Genomic DNA, 22,542 nt, shown 5'->3' with positions numbered 1-22,542 from the left:
ATTTAGCACATACTTAGCATGTCTTTCATTTTTCTAAGTCTGTCCATTGATTCACATTTTTTGAATTTAAATGATTGCATTTATTTCTATCCCCCCCCCCCCAAAAAAAACAGATCCCATCTATTAAGGAGGTATAATAAACAAAATTAAGAGGAAATTCTGAAGTGCATGTTTCATTTCAACTCTCTTCCTCCATAGTTTCACTTTATAATTTCTTACTGACTATTCCTTTCATTTACTCCATGTGTTTCACACACTGCCCAGTGAGGAGATGGAAAAAGAAAATGCAATATTACTGTTAGAGTTTATATTCATAGGACTTACACATCAACAAAAATGGCAAATCCCCTTGTTACTGGTGTTCTTGGTGATATATCTCATCACTGTCATGGGGAACCTTGGTCTGATTGCTTTTTTATGTAATGACCTTCATCTTCACATCCCCATGTACTTATTCCTTGGGAATTTGGCTTTTGTGGATGCCTGGATATCATCCACAGTGACCTCCTCCTGGCCCCAGCCAGATGTTGGTGAATTTCTTTGCCAAGAGCAAAATGATATCTCTCACTGAATGGAAGATACAATTTTTTCCCTTTGTAATCAGTGTAACCACAAAATGGTTTTTGTTGGCAACGATGGCATATGATCGCTATGTGACCGTGTGCAAACCGTTACCTTATCCAGTAATTATGACCAATAGACTAAGCATCCAGCTGTTGGTTTTGTCATTTTTAGGTGGCCTTGTTCATGCCATACTTCATAATGTTTTTAAATTCAGATTAACCTTCTATAATTCTATCATAATAGAGAACACATACTGTGACATTGTACCATTGTTTAAAATTCCCTGTACTGACCCTTCCATTAATTTTCTGATTGTATTTATTTTCTCTGGATCAATACAGTTGTGCATAATTCTGACTGTTCTTGTCCCTTATAAAGTTGCCCTCTTTACAATATTAAAAAAGAAGTCTGTACAAGGCATAAGGAAAGCCTTCTACACATGTGGAGCCCATCTCTTAACTATCTCTTTATACTATGACCCTCTATCCTCCATGTATGTGCTCCCTGGATCTGCAGAAGCAGATGCTCAAGATACAGTGGACTCTCTATTTTGAACTGTCATAATTCCTTTGTTAAATCCAGTCATCTATAGTCTGGGAAATATGAAAATCATAGGTTCTCCGGAAAAAATGCCAAAGAAAATGCTTAGATCTCACACTAATATCTGTTCTCCATTCATTAAAAGTCACATAAGTGGGCAGATTAGATATGTGTTGATTAGTGTTCAAAGTTTTTGCACTTACAATTGCCCTAGAGATTTTACGACTTAAGGTAGGAGTACTAATAAATATATTAAAATATGTGCATATATTAGTTAAAAGCATAAAAACCATAGAAAAATTTAATCACGTGTTCAAGTCAAATTAATTAAAGAGGAAAATAAATTAATATATTTTACACATATGTTCTCAATGTGGCTCCATAAATGCACGATGCACTATAATAGCACAATTGCTCTGAAAAAAAACTGAATATGATTTTTTGATAGTAAAACAGCTGTGCAGCCTGGAAGCTCATATCATGTTTACCTCCACAGTGGAGGCAGGTTTGTGTTTAAGGAAACAGGCCAATTACAGGAATTTTGCTAGCCACCAAAAGGACTTTCATTACGTTCTATTTGGGACATGGTGAAATTTATTTCTTATGGGGACTTAATTCTCATATTACACAGAGAAATCAGCAGAAATGAGAAGGCAATAAGAAAAAATGAGAAAGGAGTTAAAAAAGTGAAAGTCAGAACAAATTGTAAGAGGATGCTTTTAGCTCAGCGTGTGTCTATAAATAATAAGAGGGAAGCTGCCTCTCACTGTCTATGATGCCTTGAAAGGCACTGTCCAGTTTTCTTGTATGTTGTATGGTAATCTGAAAAGCTTTACTAATTCAGAAAGCTAAGAGATGAGATTTCAGATTTAATTGGGATGGGCATAGAGAAGAAAAGAGAAATGACAGAATAGGAAGGAAATGGATTAATCCTTCCTACAATTTAAAAATAAAGAAACTGATAAGAAAAAAAGAAGTAATATGTAAAGGTTATTAGAATATACTGTTGAGTAAAAGAGGCTTCAAATACATATTACCAAAGTTCAAATAGTTTTAAGATGATATGATATTGGAGAGTCCAGTGAGTAGCTAGAAAAGACATAAAAATGAACAAGAGTTTACATGATTTGTGCCCCCAAAGTCCTTAAATATTAGCTTTTGTCCCACTCCATACTCTATGAATAATAAGTGATTCATCTTCAGGTCCATCTCTGACCTTCCAATCTCACCACTGATTCCGTATACATTCCTACTGACACCACTGAGGCCCTCACCCTAAAATTACTCATATTTGTCATTTGCAATAGTCTTGTTACTTCCTTTATATTGTGTTGATATTCTCTTACTTCCCAAACATTAGTGTAAGATTATTCTTCATAAACAAAACTCTGATTAAATAATATTCCTCTTCAATAAATTTTAGTGGATTGCCATTGCTACAGATTATGTGTATATATGGTACATGTATGCAGAACTTCATATATGAATAAACATATGTTTAATTTTCAGATCTATGTATAGATAACATGATATATAAATACATCTACATCTAAATATACTACCTTGCATTTGCTTATACTGGCATTATTTGAGGACTTTCCCCCCAGATTTGATTTAATTCTGAAATCTCTGCCTCCACAATTTTCCTAATGGACCATACGTTATACCCAAAATGAATTACTGACAGCCTCTGGACAAACCTTCCTCTCACGTACATGGTTTTGTTCATACAGGTCTGTCCACTGAGAATGCTCTCTACAGGTGCATCTGTCTTCGTTTACAATTGAAATGGTCCTTTCTTCAAAGTCTATCTTAAATGTTACAGTTTCCATGATGCATTTCCAGATTACCTCAGAGAGAATAGGAATGCTTCTTCGTTTGAAACACTGAGTAGTTTATTTGTTCTTTTAGACCACAAATGACCTTGTGTAATACTTATTTTTGGCCTACAAGCAGTTTTTTTTCAGATTATGACTTACAAGTCTGATTATTCTTCAATCTTTTGTGGTGCTTAGCACAGCTATTTACACACATGAGGTCCTAAATAAGTATTTATGAAATATACAAACAATTGAAATAAATATGACTTCAAAAATGCTTCAGATGGGGTTTCCCTGGTGGCGCAGTGGTTGAGAATCTGCCTGCCAATGCAGGGGACGCGGGTTCGAGCCCTGGTCTGGGAAGATCCCACATGCCGCAGAACGACTAGGCCCGTGAGCCACAACTACTGGGCCTGCGCGTCTGGAGCCTGTGCTCCGCAACAAGAGAGGCCGCGATAGTGAGAGGCCCGTGCACCGCGATGAAGAGTGGCCCCCACTTGCCGCAACTAGAGAAAGCCTTCGCACAGAAATGAAGACCCAACGCAGCCATAAATAAATTTTTTAAAAAAATGCTTCAGATGAAGTAAGAGTGCATCACTTGTTTTCAATCTTGTAATGAGTTCAGGGAGATCACTTTGCCTGGGATGGCTACTGCATGTCAGTTCACTACCCTTTTTCTTTAAAGATAATCACAAGTATGATACACATAAAGTGAATTAATCTTATTCTTTTTATCATGAAGATTAGCTCCTGGGATATATCAAGAGAAGCCCTTTAGTTAGATCTTTGGATTAAAGTATTTCCAACAATGTCATTATTACATATTTCAGGAGGTGGGCACAAGATTAGACCAGGTCAACTTCCAGGAGAGGTACATTGATTTCACTAGAAAAAATTAGTTGTCAGGCTGGATCAAATTTTGGACCATCATTCTCAAAGAAGTTTCATATACAAGTTATTCCTTGTGCTATAAAAATATGATGATACCTTGTTTGAGAAGGTACCTTCTAAGTCAGCTTCATTTGGGGGTAACAGTTAACAACTGCATATTTCCATTTATTTTTCAATATAAAGAATGTGGTTCACTAAATATTCAGTGTTTGTATTAGTCAGGATTGTCCAGGATAGTACCAATAGGAGATATATATCTATATCTATATCTATCTCCACAATATATATACACACATACATACACATACATGTAGACAGATATAGAGATCAACCTATATCACTCTCTATATAAATCTACATCTACATGTACCTCCATAACCATATCTACACCTATATCTAAAGACTTGTATTATTAGATGTGACTCACCTTATAATGGAGGCTTAGAAGACCCATGATCTGCTATCGGCAAGGTGGAGATCCAGGAAAGCTGATGGTAGTTTTAGGCTTGAAATTGGAGAGCCAATGGTATATATTCCACTACATGTATGAAATCCTGAGAAACAAGAGCATGGAGGGCAAAATAAGATTCATGTTCCTGATCAATCAGCCTTCCTCTGCCTTTCTGTTCCATTCAAGCCCAGAATGGATGAGATGACACCCACCCACAAAGGGTGCTGCAATCAACTTTACTTAGTCCACTAGTTCAATACTAATCTGTTCTAGAAACACCCTCACAGACACACACAAAAATAATGTTAACTGGATATCTGGGCATCCCTAGGCCATGTCAACTTGGCACAAAAAATTAACCATCACAAGTCCACCTGTTGTCAACTTGGCTACCACACATAATTTCTTAAAGTATATTTAAACTTCAAACAGAGACAATAGGTTACCTGCGCCAACATGGCAGAGTACAAAAACCCTGAACTCACCTCTTCTCACAGACACATCAAAATTACATCTATTTACAGAACATGATGAGAAAGACCAGAATCTACCAGAAAATATCTACTACAACTAAAGATATAAAGAAGGAACCACATAGAGGTAGGTAACAGGGGCAGAGTTGTGGTATAATCAAGACCTATACCCCTATATAGATTGCTACATATAAACCTCATGGTAACCACAAACCAAGAATCATAATAGATACAACACACAAAAATAGAAAGGAATCCAAACATAACACTAAAAACAGTCATCAAATCATAAGGGAAGAAAACAAAAGAAGAAAGGAACAAAAATGAAGTACAAAAACAACCCTGAAACAATTAACAAAACAGCAGTAAGTACATACTATCAAGAATTACTTTAAATGTTAAAGGACCAAATGCTCTGATCCAAAGATGTAAAATGGCTGAAGGGATACAAAAACAACACCCATATTTATACTGCCTACAAGACACTCCCTTCAGATCTAAAGACACACAGTGACTGAAAATGAAAGGATGAAAAAGTTATTCCATGCAAATGGAAATCAAAATTAAGTTAGGGTAGCAATACTTATATCAGACAAAATAGACTTTAAAACAAGGACTGTAATAGGAGACAAAGAAGTGCATAACATAATGATCAAGGGATCAATCCAAGAAGATACAACAATTGTAAATATGTATGCACCCAAAATAGGAGCACCTCAAAACATAAAGCAAATATTGGTGAACATAAAGGGAGATATTGGTAATAACACAATAATAGTAGGGGACATTAACACTCCACTTACATCAATGGACGGATCATCCAGACAGAAAATCAGTAAGGAAACACTGGCCTTAAAGGACACATTAGACTGAATGAACTTAATAGATATGTATATAGAACATTCCATCCCATAACAGAAGAAAACACATTGTTTCAAGTACACTTAGAACATTCTCCAGGATACATCATACATGGTAGGGCACAAAACAAGCCTCAGGAAATTTAAGAAAGTTGAAATCATATCAAGCATTCTGACCACAATGCTATGAGACTAGAAATCAATAATGAGAAAAAAATCCCTCCAGAAAACGCAAACATGCGGAAGCTAAACAACATGTTACTAAACAATCAATGGATCAATGATGAAATCAAAGAAGAAATTTTAAAAAACAGGAGAAAATGAAAATGAAAACACAGTGATCCAAAATCTATGGGATGCAGCAAAAGCAGTTATTAGAGGAAAGTTTATGGTGAAACAAGCTTACCTCAGGAAGTAAGAAAAATCCCAGATAAACAACCCATCCTTACACCTAAAGGAACTAGAAAAAAGGAACAAACAAAAACCAAAGTTACTAGAAGGAATGAAATCATACAGATCAGAGCAGAAATAAATGAAATAGAGACTAAAAGAAAAAAAATAGAAAAGATCAATGAAACTAAAAACTGGTTCTTTGAAAAGATAAACAAAACTGTTAAACCTTTAGCTAGACTCATCAAGAGAAAAAGAGAGAGGGCCTGAATCAATGAACCAGAAATGAAAAAGAAGAAGTGACAATCAACACCACAGAATTACAAAAGATCATAAGAGATTATTATGAACAACTATATGCCAATAAAATGGAAAACCTAGAAGAAAAGGATAAATGCCTAGAAATGTACAATCTCCCAAGACAGAGCCAGGAAGAAACAGAAAATATGAACAGACCAATTACCAGTACAGAAATTGAATCAGTTAAAAAAAGAAAAAGAAACTCCCAACAAAGTCCAGGACCAGATAGCTTCACAGGTGAATTAGACCAAACATTTAGAGAAGAGTTAACACCCATTCTTCTCAAATTATTCTAAAAAATTACAGAGGAAGGAAAGCTTCCAAACTCATTTTACATTGCCAGGATTACCCTGATATCAAAACCAGAAAAATATATCACAAAAAAGAAAATTACAGGTCAATATCAATGATGAACATACAGGCAGAAAAATCTTCAAAGAAATATTAGCAAACCAAATTCAACAATACATTAAAAGAATCATACACCATGATCAAGTGGGATTTATCCCAAGTATGCAAGGATGGTTCAATATCTGCAAGTCAATCAATGTGATACACCACAGCAAAAAAATTGAAGAATAAAAATCATATGATCATCTCAATACATTCAGAAAAACCTTCTGAAAAAATTCAACATCAATTTATAAAAAAAACTCTCCAGAAAGTGGGTATAGCGGTTACATAACTCAACATAATAAAAGCCATAAATGCTAAGCCCACAGCTTACATCATATTCAATGGTGAAAAGCTAAAAGCATTTCCACTAAGATCAGGAACAAGAGATACTATGCTCTATCGCCTGGAAGGAGGAGAATCAAAAAATCTATGAAAATATGTTAACACCACCTCAGGAATTAATAAATATTTGGTAGAGGTATTTTCAGACTATAAAATATCTTGTTTCTCCTTTAAGTTTTGCATTAGTGGATCTTGCCTATAGCAATTATTACATTGTACTTTCATAGCAATTTTCTATTTCCCTGATTTTTTCTACACATATTAATTGGAAAATATAGCTTAAATAGATATAAAATCCTCTTTTCCTTGAATTTATTGAAAATAGTGATCCACTGTTATCTATTTTTTTAACATCTTTATTAGAGTATAATTGCTTTACAATGGTGTGTCAGTTTCTGCTATATAACAAAGTGAATCAGTTATAAATATACATATGTCTCCATATCTCTTCCCTCTTGCATCTCCCACCCTCTTACATCTCCCTCCCTCCCACCCTCCCTATCCCATCCCTCTAGGTGGTCACAAAGCACAGAGCTGATCTCCCTGTGCTATGCGGCTGTTTCCCACTAGCTATCTATTTTATGTTTGGTAGTGTATATATGTCCATGCCACTCTCTCACTTTGTCCCAGCTTACCCTTCCCCCTCCCCATATCCTCACGTCCATTCTCTAGTAGGTCTGCATCTTTATTCCCGTCTTGCCCCTAGGTTCTTCTGACCATTATCTTTCTTTTTTTTTAGATTCCACATATATGTGTTAGCATACGGTATTTGTTTTTCTCTTTCTGACTTACTTCACTCTGTATGACAGTCTCTAGGTCCATCCACCTCACTACAAATAACTCAGTTTCGTTCCTTTTTATGGTTGAGTAATATTCCATTGTATATATGTGCCACATCTTCTTTATCCATTCATCTGTTGATGGACACTTAGGTTGCTTCCATGTCCTGGCTATTGTTAATAGAGCTGCAATGAACAGTTTGGTACATGACTCTTTTTGAATTATGGTTTTCTCAGGGTGTATGCCCAGTAGTGGGATGGCTGGGTCATATGGTAGTTCTATTTTTAGTTTTTTAAGGAACCTCCATACTGTTCACCATAGTGGCTGTATCAATTTACATTCCCATCAACAGTGCAAGAGGGTTCCCTTTTCTCCACACTCTCTCCAGCACTTATTGCTTGTAGATTTTTTGATGATGGCCATTCTGACCGGTGTGAGATGATATCTCATTGTAATTTTGATTTGCATTTCTCTAATGATTAATGATGTTGAGCATTCTTTCATGTGTTTGTTGGAAATCTGTATATTTTCTTTGGAGAAATGTCTATTTAGGTCTCCTGCCCATTTTTTGATTGGGTTGTTTGTTTTTTTGATATTGAGCTGCATGTATGTTTTGTTTTTTTTGATATTGAGCTGCATGTATGTTTTGTTTTTTTGATATTGAGCTGCATGTATGTATGTTGCTTGTATGTTTTGGAGATTAATCCTTTGTCAGTTGCTTCATTTGCAAATATTTTCTCCTATTCTGAGGGTTGTCTTTTCGTCTTCTTTATGGTTTCCTTTGCTGTGCAAAGGCTTTTAAGTTTCATTAGGTCCCATTTGTTTATTTTCGTTTTTATTTCCATTTCTCTAGGAGGTGGGTCAAAAAGGATCTTGCTGTGATTTATGTCATAGAGTGTTCTGCCTATGTTTTCCTCTAAGAGTTTGATGGTGTCTGGCCTTACATTTAGATCTTTAATCCATTTTGAGTTTATTTTTGTGTATGGTGTTAGGGAGTGTTCTAATTTCATTCTTTTACATGTAGCTGTCCAGTTTTCCCAGCACCACTTATTGAAGAGGCTGCCTTTTCTCCACTGTATATGTTTGCCTCCTTTATCAAAGATAAGGTGACCATATGTGCGTGGGTTTATCTCTGGGCTTTCTATCCTGTTCCATTGACCTATATTTCTGTTTTTGTGCCAGTACCATACTGTCTTGATTACTGTAGCTTTGTAGTATAGTCTGCAGTCAGGGAGCCTGATTCCACCAGCTCCGTTTTTCTTTCTCAAGATTGCTTTGGCTATTCGGGGTCTTTTGTGTTTCCATACAAATTGTGAAATTTTTTGTTCTAGTTCTGTGAAAAATGCCAGTGGTAGGTTGATAGGGATTGCATTGAATCTGTAGATTGCTTTGGGTAGTATGGTCATTTTCACAATGTTGATTCTTCCAATCCAAGAACGTGGTAAATCTCTCCATCTATTTGTATCATCTTTAATTTCTTTCATCAGTGTCATAATTTTCTGCATACAGGTCTTTTGTCTCCTTAGGTAGGTTTATTCCTAGATATTTTATTCTTTTTGTTGCAATGGTAAATGGGAGTGTTTTCTTAATTTCACTTTCAGATTCTTCATCATTAGTGTATAGGAATGCAAGAGATTTCTGTGCATTAATTTTGTATCCTGCTACTTTACCAAATTCATTGATTAGCTCTAGTAGTTTTCTGGTGGAATCTTTAGGATTCTCTATGTATAGTATCATGTCATCTGCAAACAGTGACAGTTTTACTTCTTCTTTTCCAATTTGTATTCTTTTTATTAATTTTTCTTCTCTGATTACCGTGGCTAGGACTTCCAAAACTATGTTGAATAATAATGGTGAGAGTAGACATCCTTGTATTGTTCTTGATCTTAGTGGAAATGGTTTCAATTTTTCACCATTGAGGATGATGTTTTCTGTAGGTTGGTCATATATGGCCTTTATTATGTTGAGGAAAGTTCCCTCTATGCCTACTTTCTGCAGGGTTTTTATCATAAATGGGTGTTGAATTTTGTCGAAAGCTTTCTCTGCATCTATTGAGATGATCATATGGTTTCTCTCTTTCAATTTGTTAATATGGTGTATCACGTTGATTGATTTGCATATATCGAAGAATCCTTGCATTCCTGGGATAAACCCCACTTGATCATGGTGTATTATCCTTTAATGTGCTGTTGGATTCTGTTTGTTAGTATTTTGTTGAGGATTTTTGCATCTATGTTCATCAGTGATATTGGCCTGTAGTTTTCTTTCTTTGTGACATCTTTGTCTGGTTTTGGTATCAGAGCAATGGTGGCCTTGCAGAATGAGTTTGGGAGTGTTCCACCCTCTGCTATATTTTGGAAGAGTTTGAGAAGGATAGGTGTTAGCTCTTCTCTAAATGTTTGATAGAATTTGCCTGTGAAGCCATCTGGTCCTGGGCTTTTGTTTGTTGGAAGATTTTTAATCACAGTTTCAATTTCAGTGCTTGTGATTGGTCTGTTCATATTTTCTATTTCTTCCTGGTTCAGTCTCAGAATGTTGTGCATTTCTAAGAATGTGTCCATTTCTTCCAGGTTGTCCATTTTATTCGCATATAGTTGCTTGTAGTAATCTCTCATGATCCTTTGTATTTCTGCAGTGTCAGTTGTTACTTCTCCTTTTTCATTTCTAATTCTATTGATTTGAGTCTTCTCTCTTTTTTTCTTGATAAGTCTGGCTAATGGTTTATCAATTTTGTTTATCTTCTCAAAGAACCACCTTTTAGTTTTATTGATCTTTGCTATCCTTTCCTTCATTTCTTTTTCATTTATTTCTGATCTGATCTTTATTTCTTTCCTTCTGCTTACTTTTGGGGTTTTTTGTTCTTCTTTCTATAATTGCTTTAGGTGTAAGGTTAGGTTGTTTACTTGAGATGTTTCTTTCTTTTTTTTTAAATTTTTTTTTTTAAACTTTGGGTTTATTTATTTTTATGGCTGTGTTGGGTCTTCGTTTCTGTGTGAGGGCTTTCTCTAGTTGCGGCAAGTGGGGGCCATTCTTCATCGTGGTGCACGGGCCTCTCATTAGCGTGGCCTCTCTTGTTGTGGAGCACAGGCTCCAGACACGCAGGCTCAGTAATTGTGGCTCACGGGCCCAGCTGCTCCGCGGCATGTGGGATCTTCCCAGACCAGGGCTCGAACCCGTATCCTCTGCATTGGCAGGCAGATTCTCAACCACTGCGCCACCAGGGAAGCCCGAGATGTTTCTTATTTCTTAAGGTAGGCTTGTATAGCTATAAACTTCCCTCTTAGAACTGCTTTTGCTGCATCCCATAGGTTTTCGGTCATTGTGTTTTCATTGTCACTTGTTTCTAGGTATTTTTTGATTTCCTCTTTGATTTCTTCAGTCATCTCTTGGTTATTAAGTAGTGTGTTGTTTAGCCTCCATGTGTTTGTATTTCTTACACATTTTTTCCTGTAATTGATATCTAGTCTCATAGCATTGTGGTCAGAAAAGATACTTGATACGGTTTCAATTTTCTTAAATTTACCAAGGCTTGATTTGTGACCCAAGGTATGATCTATCCTGGAGAATGTTCCATGAGCACTTGAGAAGAATGTGTATTCTGTTGTTTTTGGATGAAATGTCCTATAAATATCAATTAAGTCCATCTTGTTTAATGTATCATTTAAAGCTTGTGTTTCCTTATTTATTTTCATTTTGGATGAAATGTCCATTGGTGAAAGTGGGGTGTTAAAGTCCCCTACTATGATTGTGTTACTGTTGATTTCCCCTTTTATGGCTGTTAGTATTTGCCTTATGTATTGAGGTGCTCCTATGTTGGGTGCATAAATATTTACAATTGTTATATCTTCTTCTTGGATTGATCCCTTGATCATTATGTAGTGTCCTTCTTTGTCTCTTGTAATAGTCTTTGTTTTAAAGTCTGTGTTGTCTGACATGAGAATTGCTACTCCAGCTTTCTTTTGATTTCCATTTGCATGGAATATCTTTTTCCATCCCCTCACTTTCAGTCTGTATGTGTCCCTAGGTCTGAAATGGGTCTCTTGTAGACAGCATGTATACGGGTCTTGTTTTTGTATCCATTCAGCCAGTCTGTGTCTTTTGGTTGGAGCATTTAATCCATTTACATTTAAGGTAATTATTGATATGTATGTTCCTATTACCATTTTCTTAATTGTTTTGGGTTTATTATTGTAGGTCTTTTCCTTCTCTTGTGTTTCCTGCCTAGAAAAGTTCCTTTAGCATTTGTTGTAAAGCTGGTTTGGTGGTGCTGAATTCTCTTAGCTTTTGCCTGTCTGTAAAGCTTTTACTTTCTCCGTCAAATCTGAATGAGATCTTTGCTGGGTAGAGTAATTTTGGTTGTAGGTTTTTCTCCTTCATCACTTTAAATATGTCCTGCCACTCCCTTCTGGCTTGCAGAGTTTCTGTTGAAAGATCAGCTGTTAACCTTATGGGGATTCCCTTATGTGTTACTTGTTGTTTCTCCCTTGCTGATTTTAATATTTGTTCTTTGTATTTAATTTTTGATAGTTTGATTAATATGTGTCCTTGTCTGTTTCTCCTTGGATTTATCCTGTATGGGACTCTCTGCATTTCCTGGACTTGATTAACTATTTCCTTTCCCATATTAGGGAAGTTTTCAACTCTAATCTCTTCAAATATTTTCTCAGTCCCTTTCTTTTTCTCTTCTTCTTCTGGGACCCCTATAATTCGAATGTTGGTGCGTTTAATGTTGTCCCAGAGGTCTCTGAGACTGTCCTCAATTCTTTTCATTTTTTTTCTTTATTCTGCTCTGCAGTAGTTATTTCCACTCTTTTATCTTCCAGGTCACTTATCCGTTCTTCTGCCTCAGTTATTCTGCTATTGATCCCTCCTAGAGAATTTTAAATTTCATTTATTGTGTTGTTCATCTCTGTTTGTTCGCTCTTTAGTTCTTCTAGGTCCTTGTTAAACGTTTCTTGTATTTTCTCCATTCTATTTCTAAGACTTTGGATCATCTTTTCTATCATTATTCTGAATTCTTTTTCAGGTAGACTGCCTATTTCCTCTTCATTTGTTAGGACTGGTGGGTTTTTACCTCCTCCTTCATCTGCTGTGTGTTTCTCTGTCTTCTCATTTTGCTTAACTTACTGTGTTTGGGGTCTCCTTTTTGCAGGCTGCAGGTTCGTAGTTTCCATTGTTTTCGGTGTCTCTCCCCAGTGGCTAAGGTTGGTTCAGCAGGTTGTGTAGGCTTCCTGGTGGAGGGGACTAGTGCCTGTGTTCTGGTGGATGAGGCTGGATCTTGTCTTTCTGGTGGGCAGGTCCACGTCTGGTGGTGTGTTTTGGGGTGTCTGTGGCCTTATTATGATTTTAGGCAGCCTCTCTGCTAATGGATGGGGTTGTGTTCCTGTCTTGCTAGTTGTTTGGCATAGGGTGTCCTGCACTGTAGCTTGTTGGTCATTGAGTGGAGCTGGGTCTTGGCGTTGAGATGGAGATCTCTGGGAGATTTTTGCCGTTTGATATTACGTGGAGCTGGGAGGTCTCTTGTGGACCAGTGTCCTGAACTTGGCTCTCCCACCTCAGTGGCACAGCCCTGATGCCTGGCTGGAGCACCAAGAGCCTGTCCTCCACACAGCTCAAAATAAAAGGGAGACAAAAAAGAAAGAAAATAGAAGAGAAGATAAAATAAAATAAAATAAAGTAAAAAAAAATAAAGTTATTATGTGCTGAATTGGGCGATTGGGATTGAAATGTATACACTGATGTGTATAAAATTGATGACTAATAAGAACCTGCAGTATAAAAAACCCAACAAACAGCAAATAAACAACTAATACTAAACTTTCTTTGGGTTATTTGTATGGAAATATGTTAATATAAATGTTTCAGACATTACATGAAATTTCTAAAAATCTTATATGTTCTGGTATAATGTTATGTCATAATTCTAGTTATTACTTTAAAATGTATATCTCAGAAATAACTAAATTTCCTTGTCAATTGCATTATTATGAACTTTCATCAAATCTTTAACTGTGGTCATTTTTAAGTGTTTTGTCATTTACAGACAGTTCTGGGTGTACTCTGATGCTTTTGCAAAAAGTTCCTATAAAAGGGTTTCATCTTCAAGAATTTCATGGAAAAGACTCTGACACGTACAGGTTTCTGGTAACTGACTATACTGCTGAACTGAATGAATAAGCATTTTCAGAACTCTAATGGAAAACTGATGAATTCATAAAAGTGCTAACAAAAGATCAAGATGAAAAAAATTAATTAAATGGGACTGAGTGAACTGATGAGGATGATTATAATTTTTGTGGCTTTCTGTTTGAATAAAAAAAAAAATCCCACAAGGACTCAGAGGCAAAGAATATACAAATCAATTTTCACTGCAAAGTAAAGGAGCTGTTACAGTGGAGGATTACTGGACTGAATGTCAATATTATGACATAGTATGAGTGTGTTTTGTGTTTGGTAATTGCAACCATTGTTGCTTTTGTTGTGGTCATCCAAAAAAAAAAAAAAAGGAATGTTAGATAAAAAAAAAAGAAATTAGGGAAAAAAATTTTTTTTAAGTAATAAAAAAAAAAAAAATGGACAGACAGAACCCTAGGACAAATGGTAAAAGCAAAGCTATACAGACAAAATCACACACAGAAGCATACACATACACACTCACAAAAAGAGAAAAAGGGGAAAAAAAATATATATCATTGCTCCCAAAGTCCACCTCCTCAATTTGGGATGATTCGTTGTCTATTCAGGTATTCCACAGATACAGGGTACATCAAGTTGATTGTGGAGATTTAATCCGCTGCTCCTGAACCTGCTGGGAGAGATTTCCCTTTCTCTTCTTTGTTGGCACAGCTCCCGGGGTTCAGCTTTGGATTTGGACCCGCCTCTGCGTGTAGGTCGCCTGAGAGCGTCTGTTCTTCCCTCAGACAGGACGGGGTTAAAGGAGCAGCTGATTCTGGGGCTCTGGCTCACTCAGGCCGGGGGGAGGGAGGAGTACGGATGCGGGGCGAGCCTGCGGCGGCAGAGGCCAGCGTGACGTTGCACCAGCCTGAGGCGCCGTGTGTTCTCCCGGGGAAGTTGTCCCTGGATCACGGGACCCTGGCAGTGGCGGGCTGCACCGGCTCCCGGGAGGGGCGGTGTGGAGAGTGACCTGTGCTTGCACACAGGCTTCTTGGTGGTGGCAGCAGCAGCCTTAGCGTTTCATGCCCGTCTCTGGGGTGCGCGCTGATAGCCGCGGCTCGCGCCCATCTCTGGAGCTCCTTTAAGCGGCGCGTTTAATCCCCTCTCCTCGCGCACCAGGAAGCAAAGAGGCAAGAAAAAGTCTCTTGCCTCTTCGGCAGGTCCAGACTTTTTCCCGGACTCCCTCCCGGCTAGCGCACTAGCCCCCTTCAGGCTGTGTTCACGCCGCCAACCCCAGTCCTCTCCCTGCAATCCGACCGAAGCCCGAGCCTCAGCTCCCAGCCCCGCCCGCCCCGGCGGGTGAGCAGAGAAGCCTCTCAGGCTGGTGAGTGCTGGTCGGCGCCGCTCCTCTGTGCGGGAATCTCTCCGCTTTGCCCTCCGCACCCCTGTTGCTGCGCTCTCCTCCGTGGCTCCGAAGCTTCCCCCCTCCGCCACCCGCAGTCTCTGCCCCCGAAGGGGCTTCCTGGTGTGTGGAAACCTTTCCTCCTTCACAGCTCCCTCCCACTGGTGCAGGTCCCGTCCCTATTCTTTGTCTCTGTTTTTTCTTTTGCCCTACCCAGGTACGTGGGGAGTTTCTTGCCTTTTGGGAGGTCTGAGGTCTTCTGCCAGCGTTCAGTAGGTGTTCTGTAGGAGTTGTTCCACGTGTAGATGTATTTCTGATGTATTTGTGGGGAGGAAGGTGATCTCCGCGTCTTACTCTTCCGCCATCTTGAAGTTCCTCCTGTATAATCCCATCCCCCACTCAGAAGATATCGATCCACTGTTATCTTGCTTTATACGTGCTGTTGAGATGCCTATATGATTTCCTTTCTTTGTAAGTGAGGCTGTCTTTCTACATGGAGGTATCAATAGTTTTCTTCAACTTGAAATCTAATACTTTTACTAAGATATATCTTGAAGTTCACTTTTCTGGGACAATTATCACAAGAATGTTTCAAATTGTATGTTAAAGTCTTCTGTTTTTCTGCAAATTTTTCTTGAATTATTTTAAATACTATTTCTGTTCCATTATTTTTTTTTTCTTTTTCAAGGATTCCAGTTTTGTGTTTGTGTATAACCCTTGCTTATTTTCCATACCATCATCCTCTGATTCTTTTTACACATTCATTCTCTTAGTCATTTCCTTTCCTCTCTTCAATTACCCTTTTAAAGATAACAGTATCTCTTACCTTTGAGGATCTTGTAATTTAATCTTAATTTCCAAAATGATTATGTCATTTTCTCCAAATCATTTCCACCTTTAGTCAGTTTTCATCTTATGTATTTTGTTTTCTCCATCTCTGATTTGGCTTTGGAATTTTTGATAAAAGGTGTTTTTCCATGATCTTCAAATGCTTATTTAAAGGTAAAGAAACAGACTCTGAGATGGAGATGTGCGTGAAAGAAGTCTGTTGGGGAATGCCCTCAGGCACAATGCTTATTAACTGAATGAAGAAAGTAAGATCAGACAGAAAGATAATTTGAATGTAGTTACAAAAAAAAAAAGACCTTAGCCAATCCTGTGGAGAAGTGGGGTTTGTGATGTCCCTTCAAAGTTCCCAAGCCCTAAGTCGGGGGCCTGGAATTTATACCTTACATGAATAGTCATTGGATACAGGCTGCCCCCAAGGAAGTAATATGACCTTCATAAGACACTTATCTTCAGATAAGGGTATTTCCTAGAGAGGGACTTAGTTGAGAGCTGTCAGCTACTAGCACTCTTACTGCTAGGGAAATAGGTGGGATCTGGGCTGTGAACAGTAGATCTGTTACTGGCTACCTCTTATACTGCTCAGAACTACTTATTTTTATAATAAGTTCTGAGGAAAGCCCCGCCAGAATTTGGATTTTTCTCTTTTCCTGGAGAATTTTTAAAAATGAAGGTTAATGGGACACCTGCACTTCCAACGGATACAGCTAGTCTCAAAGCCACACTAATATCCGTCTTCCTCCTCTTGGTTCCCTTCACATTTGCCTCATACCTCTGCTGCTCTAGGTGATAATACGGGAGGATAATCCAGAAGTCATATCCCTGGGGAATATGAACCTTACATCACCATGCCCTTTTCAGTCCTCATTGCTGCATTTGTCTATTTACTATCAAACTTGAGCAAGGGAATACCAGCCGATACCTATGGATCACCTGAATGCCAAACATAATTTTTCCTGCTCCCATTGCACAATAGCAACCCTGTCTCTTCCTGAAAACAGGGTCAATTACCCCCTTCAATTCTCATGGACTCCTTTTCTTTCCTGGTGGTCTCTTGGACAAGGAATCCAAAGTGACTGGGTAGCTGCTGAGGCTTTATGTATAATAGAATTCTTGCTGCATTCCCTGGTAAGAGCATTTCCCCTCTGAGAACCAGGACTTCTAAACCCATAGAGTGCAGGTATGTGGGGACATAGAGTACAGATTCCCCAAGTGGGTCATTTAGGGAAGTCCTGGATTCAGGTATTGAGCCTATTGAGGACACAGCCCCATATAATGGTCACTGATTTCTGGTGGAAGATACACTCTGGAGGTCATAGTACTGACACCTCAATTATACTTTCAACAGGCCGTTTCATCTGTTTATTAAGCTAGTAGTTTCCCATTGATGTGAAATAGGATAGAGCCAGTGTACCAGTCACTGCCCAATATGACACTTCTTTTACTGAAAAGTGGAGTTCTGGCCCAATGCCATGTTATACACCACTCTATCAGCCTCAGATACTGGTGCTACCTGAGGCCTTGCAGATAGGAAAGATAACACATACCTGAATTATGCTGATATTAGGCAAGATGCATTTCTGCCACTTTCAGAGTATAAGAGGTTCATAGCAGCAAACATGACACCAGCGGCTGGCTGATCTTCTTGAGGGGTGTTGCTATATTGGGGGCCACAATGGTTTCTGGTAAGTTAGGCATTTGGAAGGAACCGTACCTAGATCAGCATGGAAATGTTGGAGCCTATGCATATGCATTCCTCCATCCCAGCCAACACAGCACTTTTTTCATGTGCCCATTGTGCCAGCACTGGCATGGCAGATGAACAAAGCAGGATGACCTCAACTGGCTGAGTAATTCTGTCTGTTTGGTTGTTTAACAGCTCTTCCATGGTAGATGCTCTCTGGTGGACATTTATATGGAATATGAGGATCACCAAACACTGTATCCACTCTAGTAACTCCATGCATATGCCTCTTCCTCAGATTTCCTGGTCCCTGGCCTTCTCATGTTTCTCCCCACAGGACACTGACCAATATCCAAACTTTCCACCTCTACCCTGAGTCTATATATTCTTAGCGTGGACCACTTCTCTTTCTATACAATGGAAATAGATGATCATTCCACTGCTCTCAGGGAGAATTTCCCCTGAGTGATGCCTTTCACGGTCACCTTGGGTGGAGCTGTAGTTCAACCGCTGTACATTATGACATCAACACACCAAGATGGCCATCCAAGAACCTACTTGGCTTTCTGAGGCCAGATGTGTGAGCTGAGGGAAAGACGTCAGCGCAATGGTGGTAGATGACAAGAAGGTCTGGGTCACCTGCCGGTGAGCCTTATGGGATTCTCTGCCCTGCTTAGGCCAGATCCTTGACTTTGCCACCTTCAGCTTCTAATGAATTGCTCCTGGTTCTGCTCAACCTTATACTTGTTAGTGTGACAAATTCCAGCTCATGAAGGCAATTCTGCTTTTGGTCACTTAATGTCCCAAAGGCAGGAGCACTTTCTCTAGCATGTTTCATAGTCCACCAGGGAGTTTTTGGTTTTCGGGGTTTTTTTGTTCGTTTTGTTTTGTTTCTGAATGGTTTATAATTCTCTGCTAAGAGAGCAAATCCTTGATCCAAAACCTTAAGGGTACATGAGTCTCCTGTTAGAGTTTTTCATAAACTTTCCATTAACTCCACACCTTTTCCTACCTCTGAAATCTCTAGCGTGGGTGGGTCCGCTTCGCAGACGGCGGGGCCGGGGACCCCCGCGCGTCCGCGCTTGGGCCGGGCGCGGGGCGGCGCTGCGGGCCCACCTGACTCCGCAGGCGCTGGCGCTCGCGAAGCTGCTGCTCCCACTCCTGGTACAGACACCGCACCTCCCTCTCTTGCTCGCTCTCCCGCCTTCGGGAAACCCGGGGTGAGGCAGCTGCTTAGAACCTGCCAGCACTACAGCCCCCGGCCCCGCCTCTACCACCTCGCGGAGCCCCTCCACCTGGCCCTCAGGCCGCCCCCAGCGCCCCAGCCCTCACCGCCGCAGCGCCTGCTCCAGGCCCTCCCGCTCTCGGGCCGCTTCCTCCAGGCAGGCCGACGCTCGCATCAGAACGTCCTCGAAGGAGCCCAGCAGTTCGGGTCGCTCACGCTGCAGCCGGGTCCAGAGCGTCTGAGTTGCCCGCTGCCTGCAGGGGCGGGGCGGGGGAGGGCAGAGGCTGAAGCTGAAGCGGGGACTCCCCACCCCACCCTGCAGGGTAAGAAGCCCCCAGAGGGCCCTGTAGTCTTGCACAAGCAGGGCATGCCTCTCCTGGGGCCTTTCACCCCTGCGGGGGTCTGTGCCTGTGCTGGGCTTGTGTGGCCAGCAGGTGTGTGTACATGGGGTTGTGTCCTTGTGTACACACGGCTGTGCCTGTGATGGGGGCAGCCCTGACTGCTGCCTCCTGAAATGCAAATTCTGTGGGAAATCCTGCCCGGCACGCAGTAGTTGCAGCTGAGAAGGAAGGACTGGGCCAGACCCGGCCTAGGGACCCTGCCTGGGAACAAACATGCAGGCGACACGGACAGGCAGCATGCAGGCGGACAGAGAGCAGATGGGGACGCTGGGAGCCGGGCCAGCACCGACTCACTCGCCCAGGACCCGGGCCGCCCCCAGATGCTCCAGCGCAGAGCAGAATCTCTACTCCTCCTCGTCCTCCTCCTCCAGGGAGCCCCCGGTGCCTTGCACATTCGACCAGCCCGCCTCGAAGGTTTCCTCTGGGGCCGGGGAGGGCAGGGTACCCGAGACGGACTCCACACCCACCAACTTCTCTGCGGGCATGGGAGGGAGAGATTACTGGGCTGTGGGTTACCACCGCAGCCCCCCCCCCCTTCCCCCCACCCCCTCCACACACATATCCTGCCCTTTCTCTGGGCCCAGTTTCCTGTTTTTCTTCCTTATTCTGGTCCGATTCTTGTCCTAGGAATGGGAGGTGACAGCTGGGCTCAGGCCAAAATGAGGCATGCCTGGCTCCCAGCCCCACCTGGGTTTGGCTCAGGGAGCAGGTCATCTCCACATATGCCACAGCATCTGGGGGGCTTCCCGTGGTGCCTGGGTGTACAGACACCGGCCTGTGCTCCGGAGGGAGGCCAGGGAGAAGCACGGGCTGCCACCCACGTGGGCTGTGGGCCCCAGAGAGTCCCACATGTGCCAGCGGAGAGTGTCTGAGCAGCGGGGTAGGGGGTGGGGCTCAGGGGCCGGGCTCACCCAGGCCAAGGCAGAACTCCCAAGCCGTGAGGAAGCCGATGTGCGCCTGGTCCAGACTTTTGAACACAGCCTCCAGCTGTTCGGGCGTGAGGGGCAGGTCGCTCTGCAGGCCTTGGCCGGGCAAGGATGGCAAGGCTGTGTAGCCAAGGTCAGCCCTGGGGCGGGCGGCCTCTTGGGGCTGGGGGCTCAGCTGCAGGTCATGCCGGGTGATGAAGCCCTTGGCCTCCTTGTCGCACAGCAGAAACAGCTCCTGGGCCTGCTCCAGCATCGCTGCCGGTGGCCCTGGGGCGTGGCCCTCGTCCCACCCCTCCTCCTCTTGGGCCTCCCCAGCCCCAGGCTTCCCGGGGCTGGCCATGGCGGGGGTCTCAGCCTTGGGTGCTGTGAAGCCAAAGGGAAGTCAGGGCCTGAGCAGAGCTGAGAAATGAGGGGGGAGGAGAAGGGAAGGCAGAGAGGGTGAGGGGCAAGGGTAGCTGAGGGCTAAGCTGGAGCGGTGAGGAGCAGAAGAGTCTCCCTGCCCCCATGAGAAGGTGGGAGAGGGCCTGGCGGAGGCCCAGAGAGGAGGGGCAGCTGGGGGGGGTGTGGCCCAATTGCAGGTGGTGGAGCTGGCGAGAGGTGGCATGGGTGGAGCCATGCAGGCTCAGGGCCACCCAGGGAGCCAGCTGGTGCAGGAGAGGATGTGCTGGGGGGAGGGGGCAGAGGCTTGGGTGAGAGAACGGTCAGCCACAGAGAAGCTGAACAGGTCCTGGAGTCAGGGCCTGGGGACGGGGCTGACCAGGCTGGGCCAGTGGGAGTATCAGCCAATCCTGGCTAAGTCCTTAGCCTCTGAGTCTGGGCCCCTGGGCCCTGCCTCCAGCCAGCTGGCAGGCGGGTGAGCTCCTCCCTCCCTGACTGCAGCCCCTCCCACCAGCACCAAGCCCCAAGTGGTGCAGGTGCAGGGTTCACCCTGGGACACGATGCCTTCTGTGGCCCTTGTCAGGAACAACCCCAGAGTCTAGCTTAACAGCCCCTCCTGCTGGCACTATGCCCTCCACCAGACTGGCCTCCCTCCCCCCCAGGGGTGCCCCACCCCCTAATCAGACCACCTGTCGTCCCCACAACACCCAGACCCCAGACTTCCCAAAGCTAACCCCCAGCGTGGCAACACCCCCCCCACACACGTAGGACCCTGGGGTCCTCGCCCCTCAGTCCAGGACTGTGATTCTCTCTCCCCACCCATATTCCTGGGGGATGGGGGAGGCGATCTCCAAAGAGGGAAGGTCTGAGGAAGGGCGAGAGGAAGGGACACAGGGGCGGAGACACCTCCCCCTCACACCGTCGCCTTCCCCGGGCGGGCGCTCCGCCCCACCAGCAACTTGCAGGCTCCACCGGACCAGGGGGCCATCCCAGCTGGAAGCTGCACTGTGGCCGGGCCGGGGAGCAGGGGGAAGGGCTGCCTGAGCCCCCAGGCACTCGGACTTGGCCCCATACACCAGTGTGCAAGAATTAGACCAGGGACCCCCAGAGCCATGCAGCCAGAGACCCCAGGACCCAGCTCTACCCACATGTGGGTAGGCACCAGCCCCAGAATTCCTGGCCCCAACTTCCAGTGTGCATGCTCTAGACTCGCGACCAGCCTCACACACCAGTGGGCAGACAATAGCCACAGGACAATCACATCCCTGCAACCTGCAGACCTAGCCCTCCCACCAGTGGGCCAGCAGTAGCTCAGGACCAGCTGGGCCCTGGCCCTGCCAACTAGCAGGCCAACACAAGCTTTGAGACAGCCCTGACCCCACAGCCAGCTGTGTCAGGAATCGTCCCCACCCAACAGTTGTCTGACACCGACTCTGGGATACCTGGGCCCCTACAGCCAGACCCCAGGACTTGGCTCTTCCTGACAGTGGGCCAGGACTAGTCTCAGGAACTGGATTTATCCACCAGTGGGATGTCACCAGCCCTGGGGTCTCCTGGACCCCGCCCCTGCCCACCAGTGAACCAGAACCAGCTATGGGGCTCACTGGAGTTCTGCAGCAAGCAGCCCTGTGACCCAGTCCCACCAGCCAGCCACAGCAGCCTCCACACAAGGCAGGGCCTGGCAACCAACATGGACCAGGAGACAAGCAAGCCTACAAGACTGCCCACAGTAGTCAGCCTACCACAACAGAAAGAATGA

The 22,542-nt window shown here is 42.8% G+C and overlaps 2 pseudogenes; one reads left to right on the top strand and one right to left on the bottom strand.

Moving 5' to 3' along the window:
- The first annotated feature begins 262 nt into the window (after positions 1-262).
- On the top strand, positions 263-1,334 carry LOC137765940 (olfactory receptor 5H2-like; annotated as a pseudogene).
- Positions 1,335-18,876: 17,542 nt separating this feature from the next.
- LOC137765939 (EF-hand calcium-binding domain-containing protein 4A-like) lies at positions 18,877-20,745 on the bottom strand (annotated as a pseudogene).
- Between the last annotated feature and the right edge of the window lie 1,797 nt (positions 20,746-22,542).

The sequence above is a fragment of the Eschrichtius robustus genome, chromosome 6 (genome assembly GCF_028021215.1).
Source record: "Eschrichtius robustus isolate mEscRob2 chromosome 6, mEscRob2.pri, whole genome shotgun sequence".
Taxonomy (NCBI): Eukaryota; Metazoa; Chordata; class Mammalia; order Artiodactyla; family Eschrichtiidae; genus Eschrichtius; species Eschrichtius robustus.
Note: the sequence above shows the minus strand (reverse complement) of the source record. Positions and strands in the feature narration are given on the sequence as shown.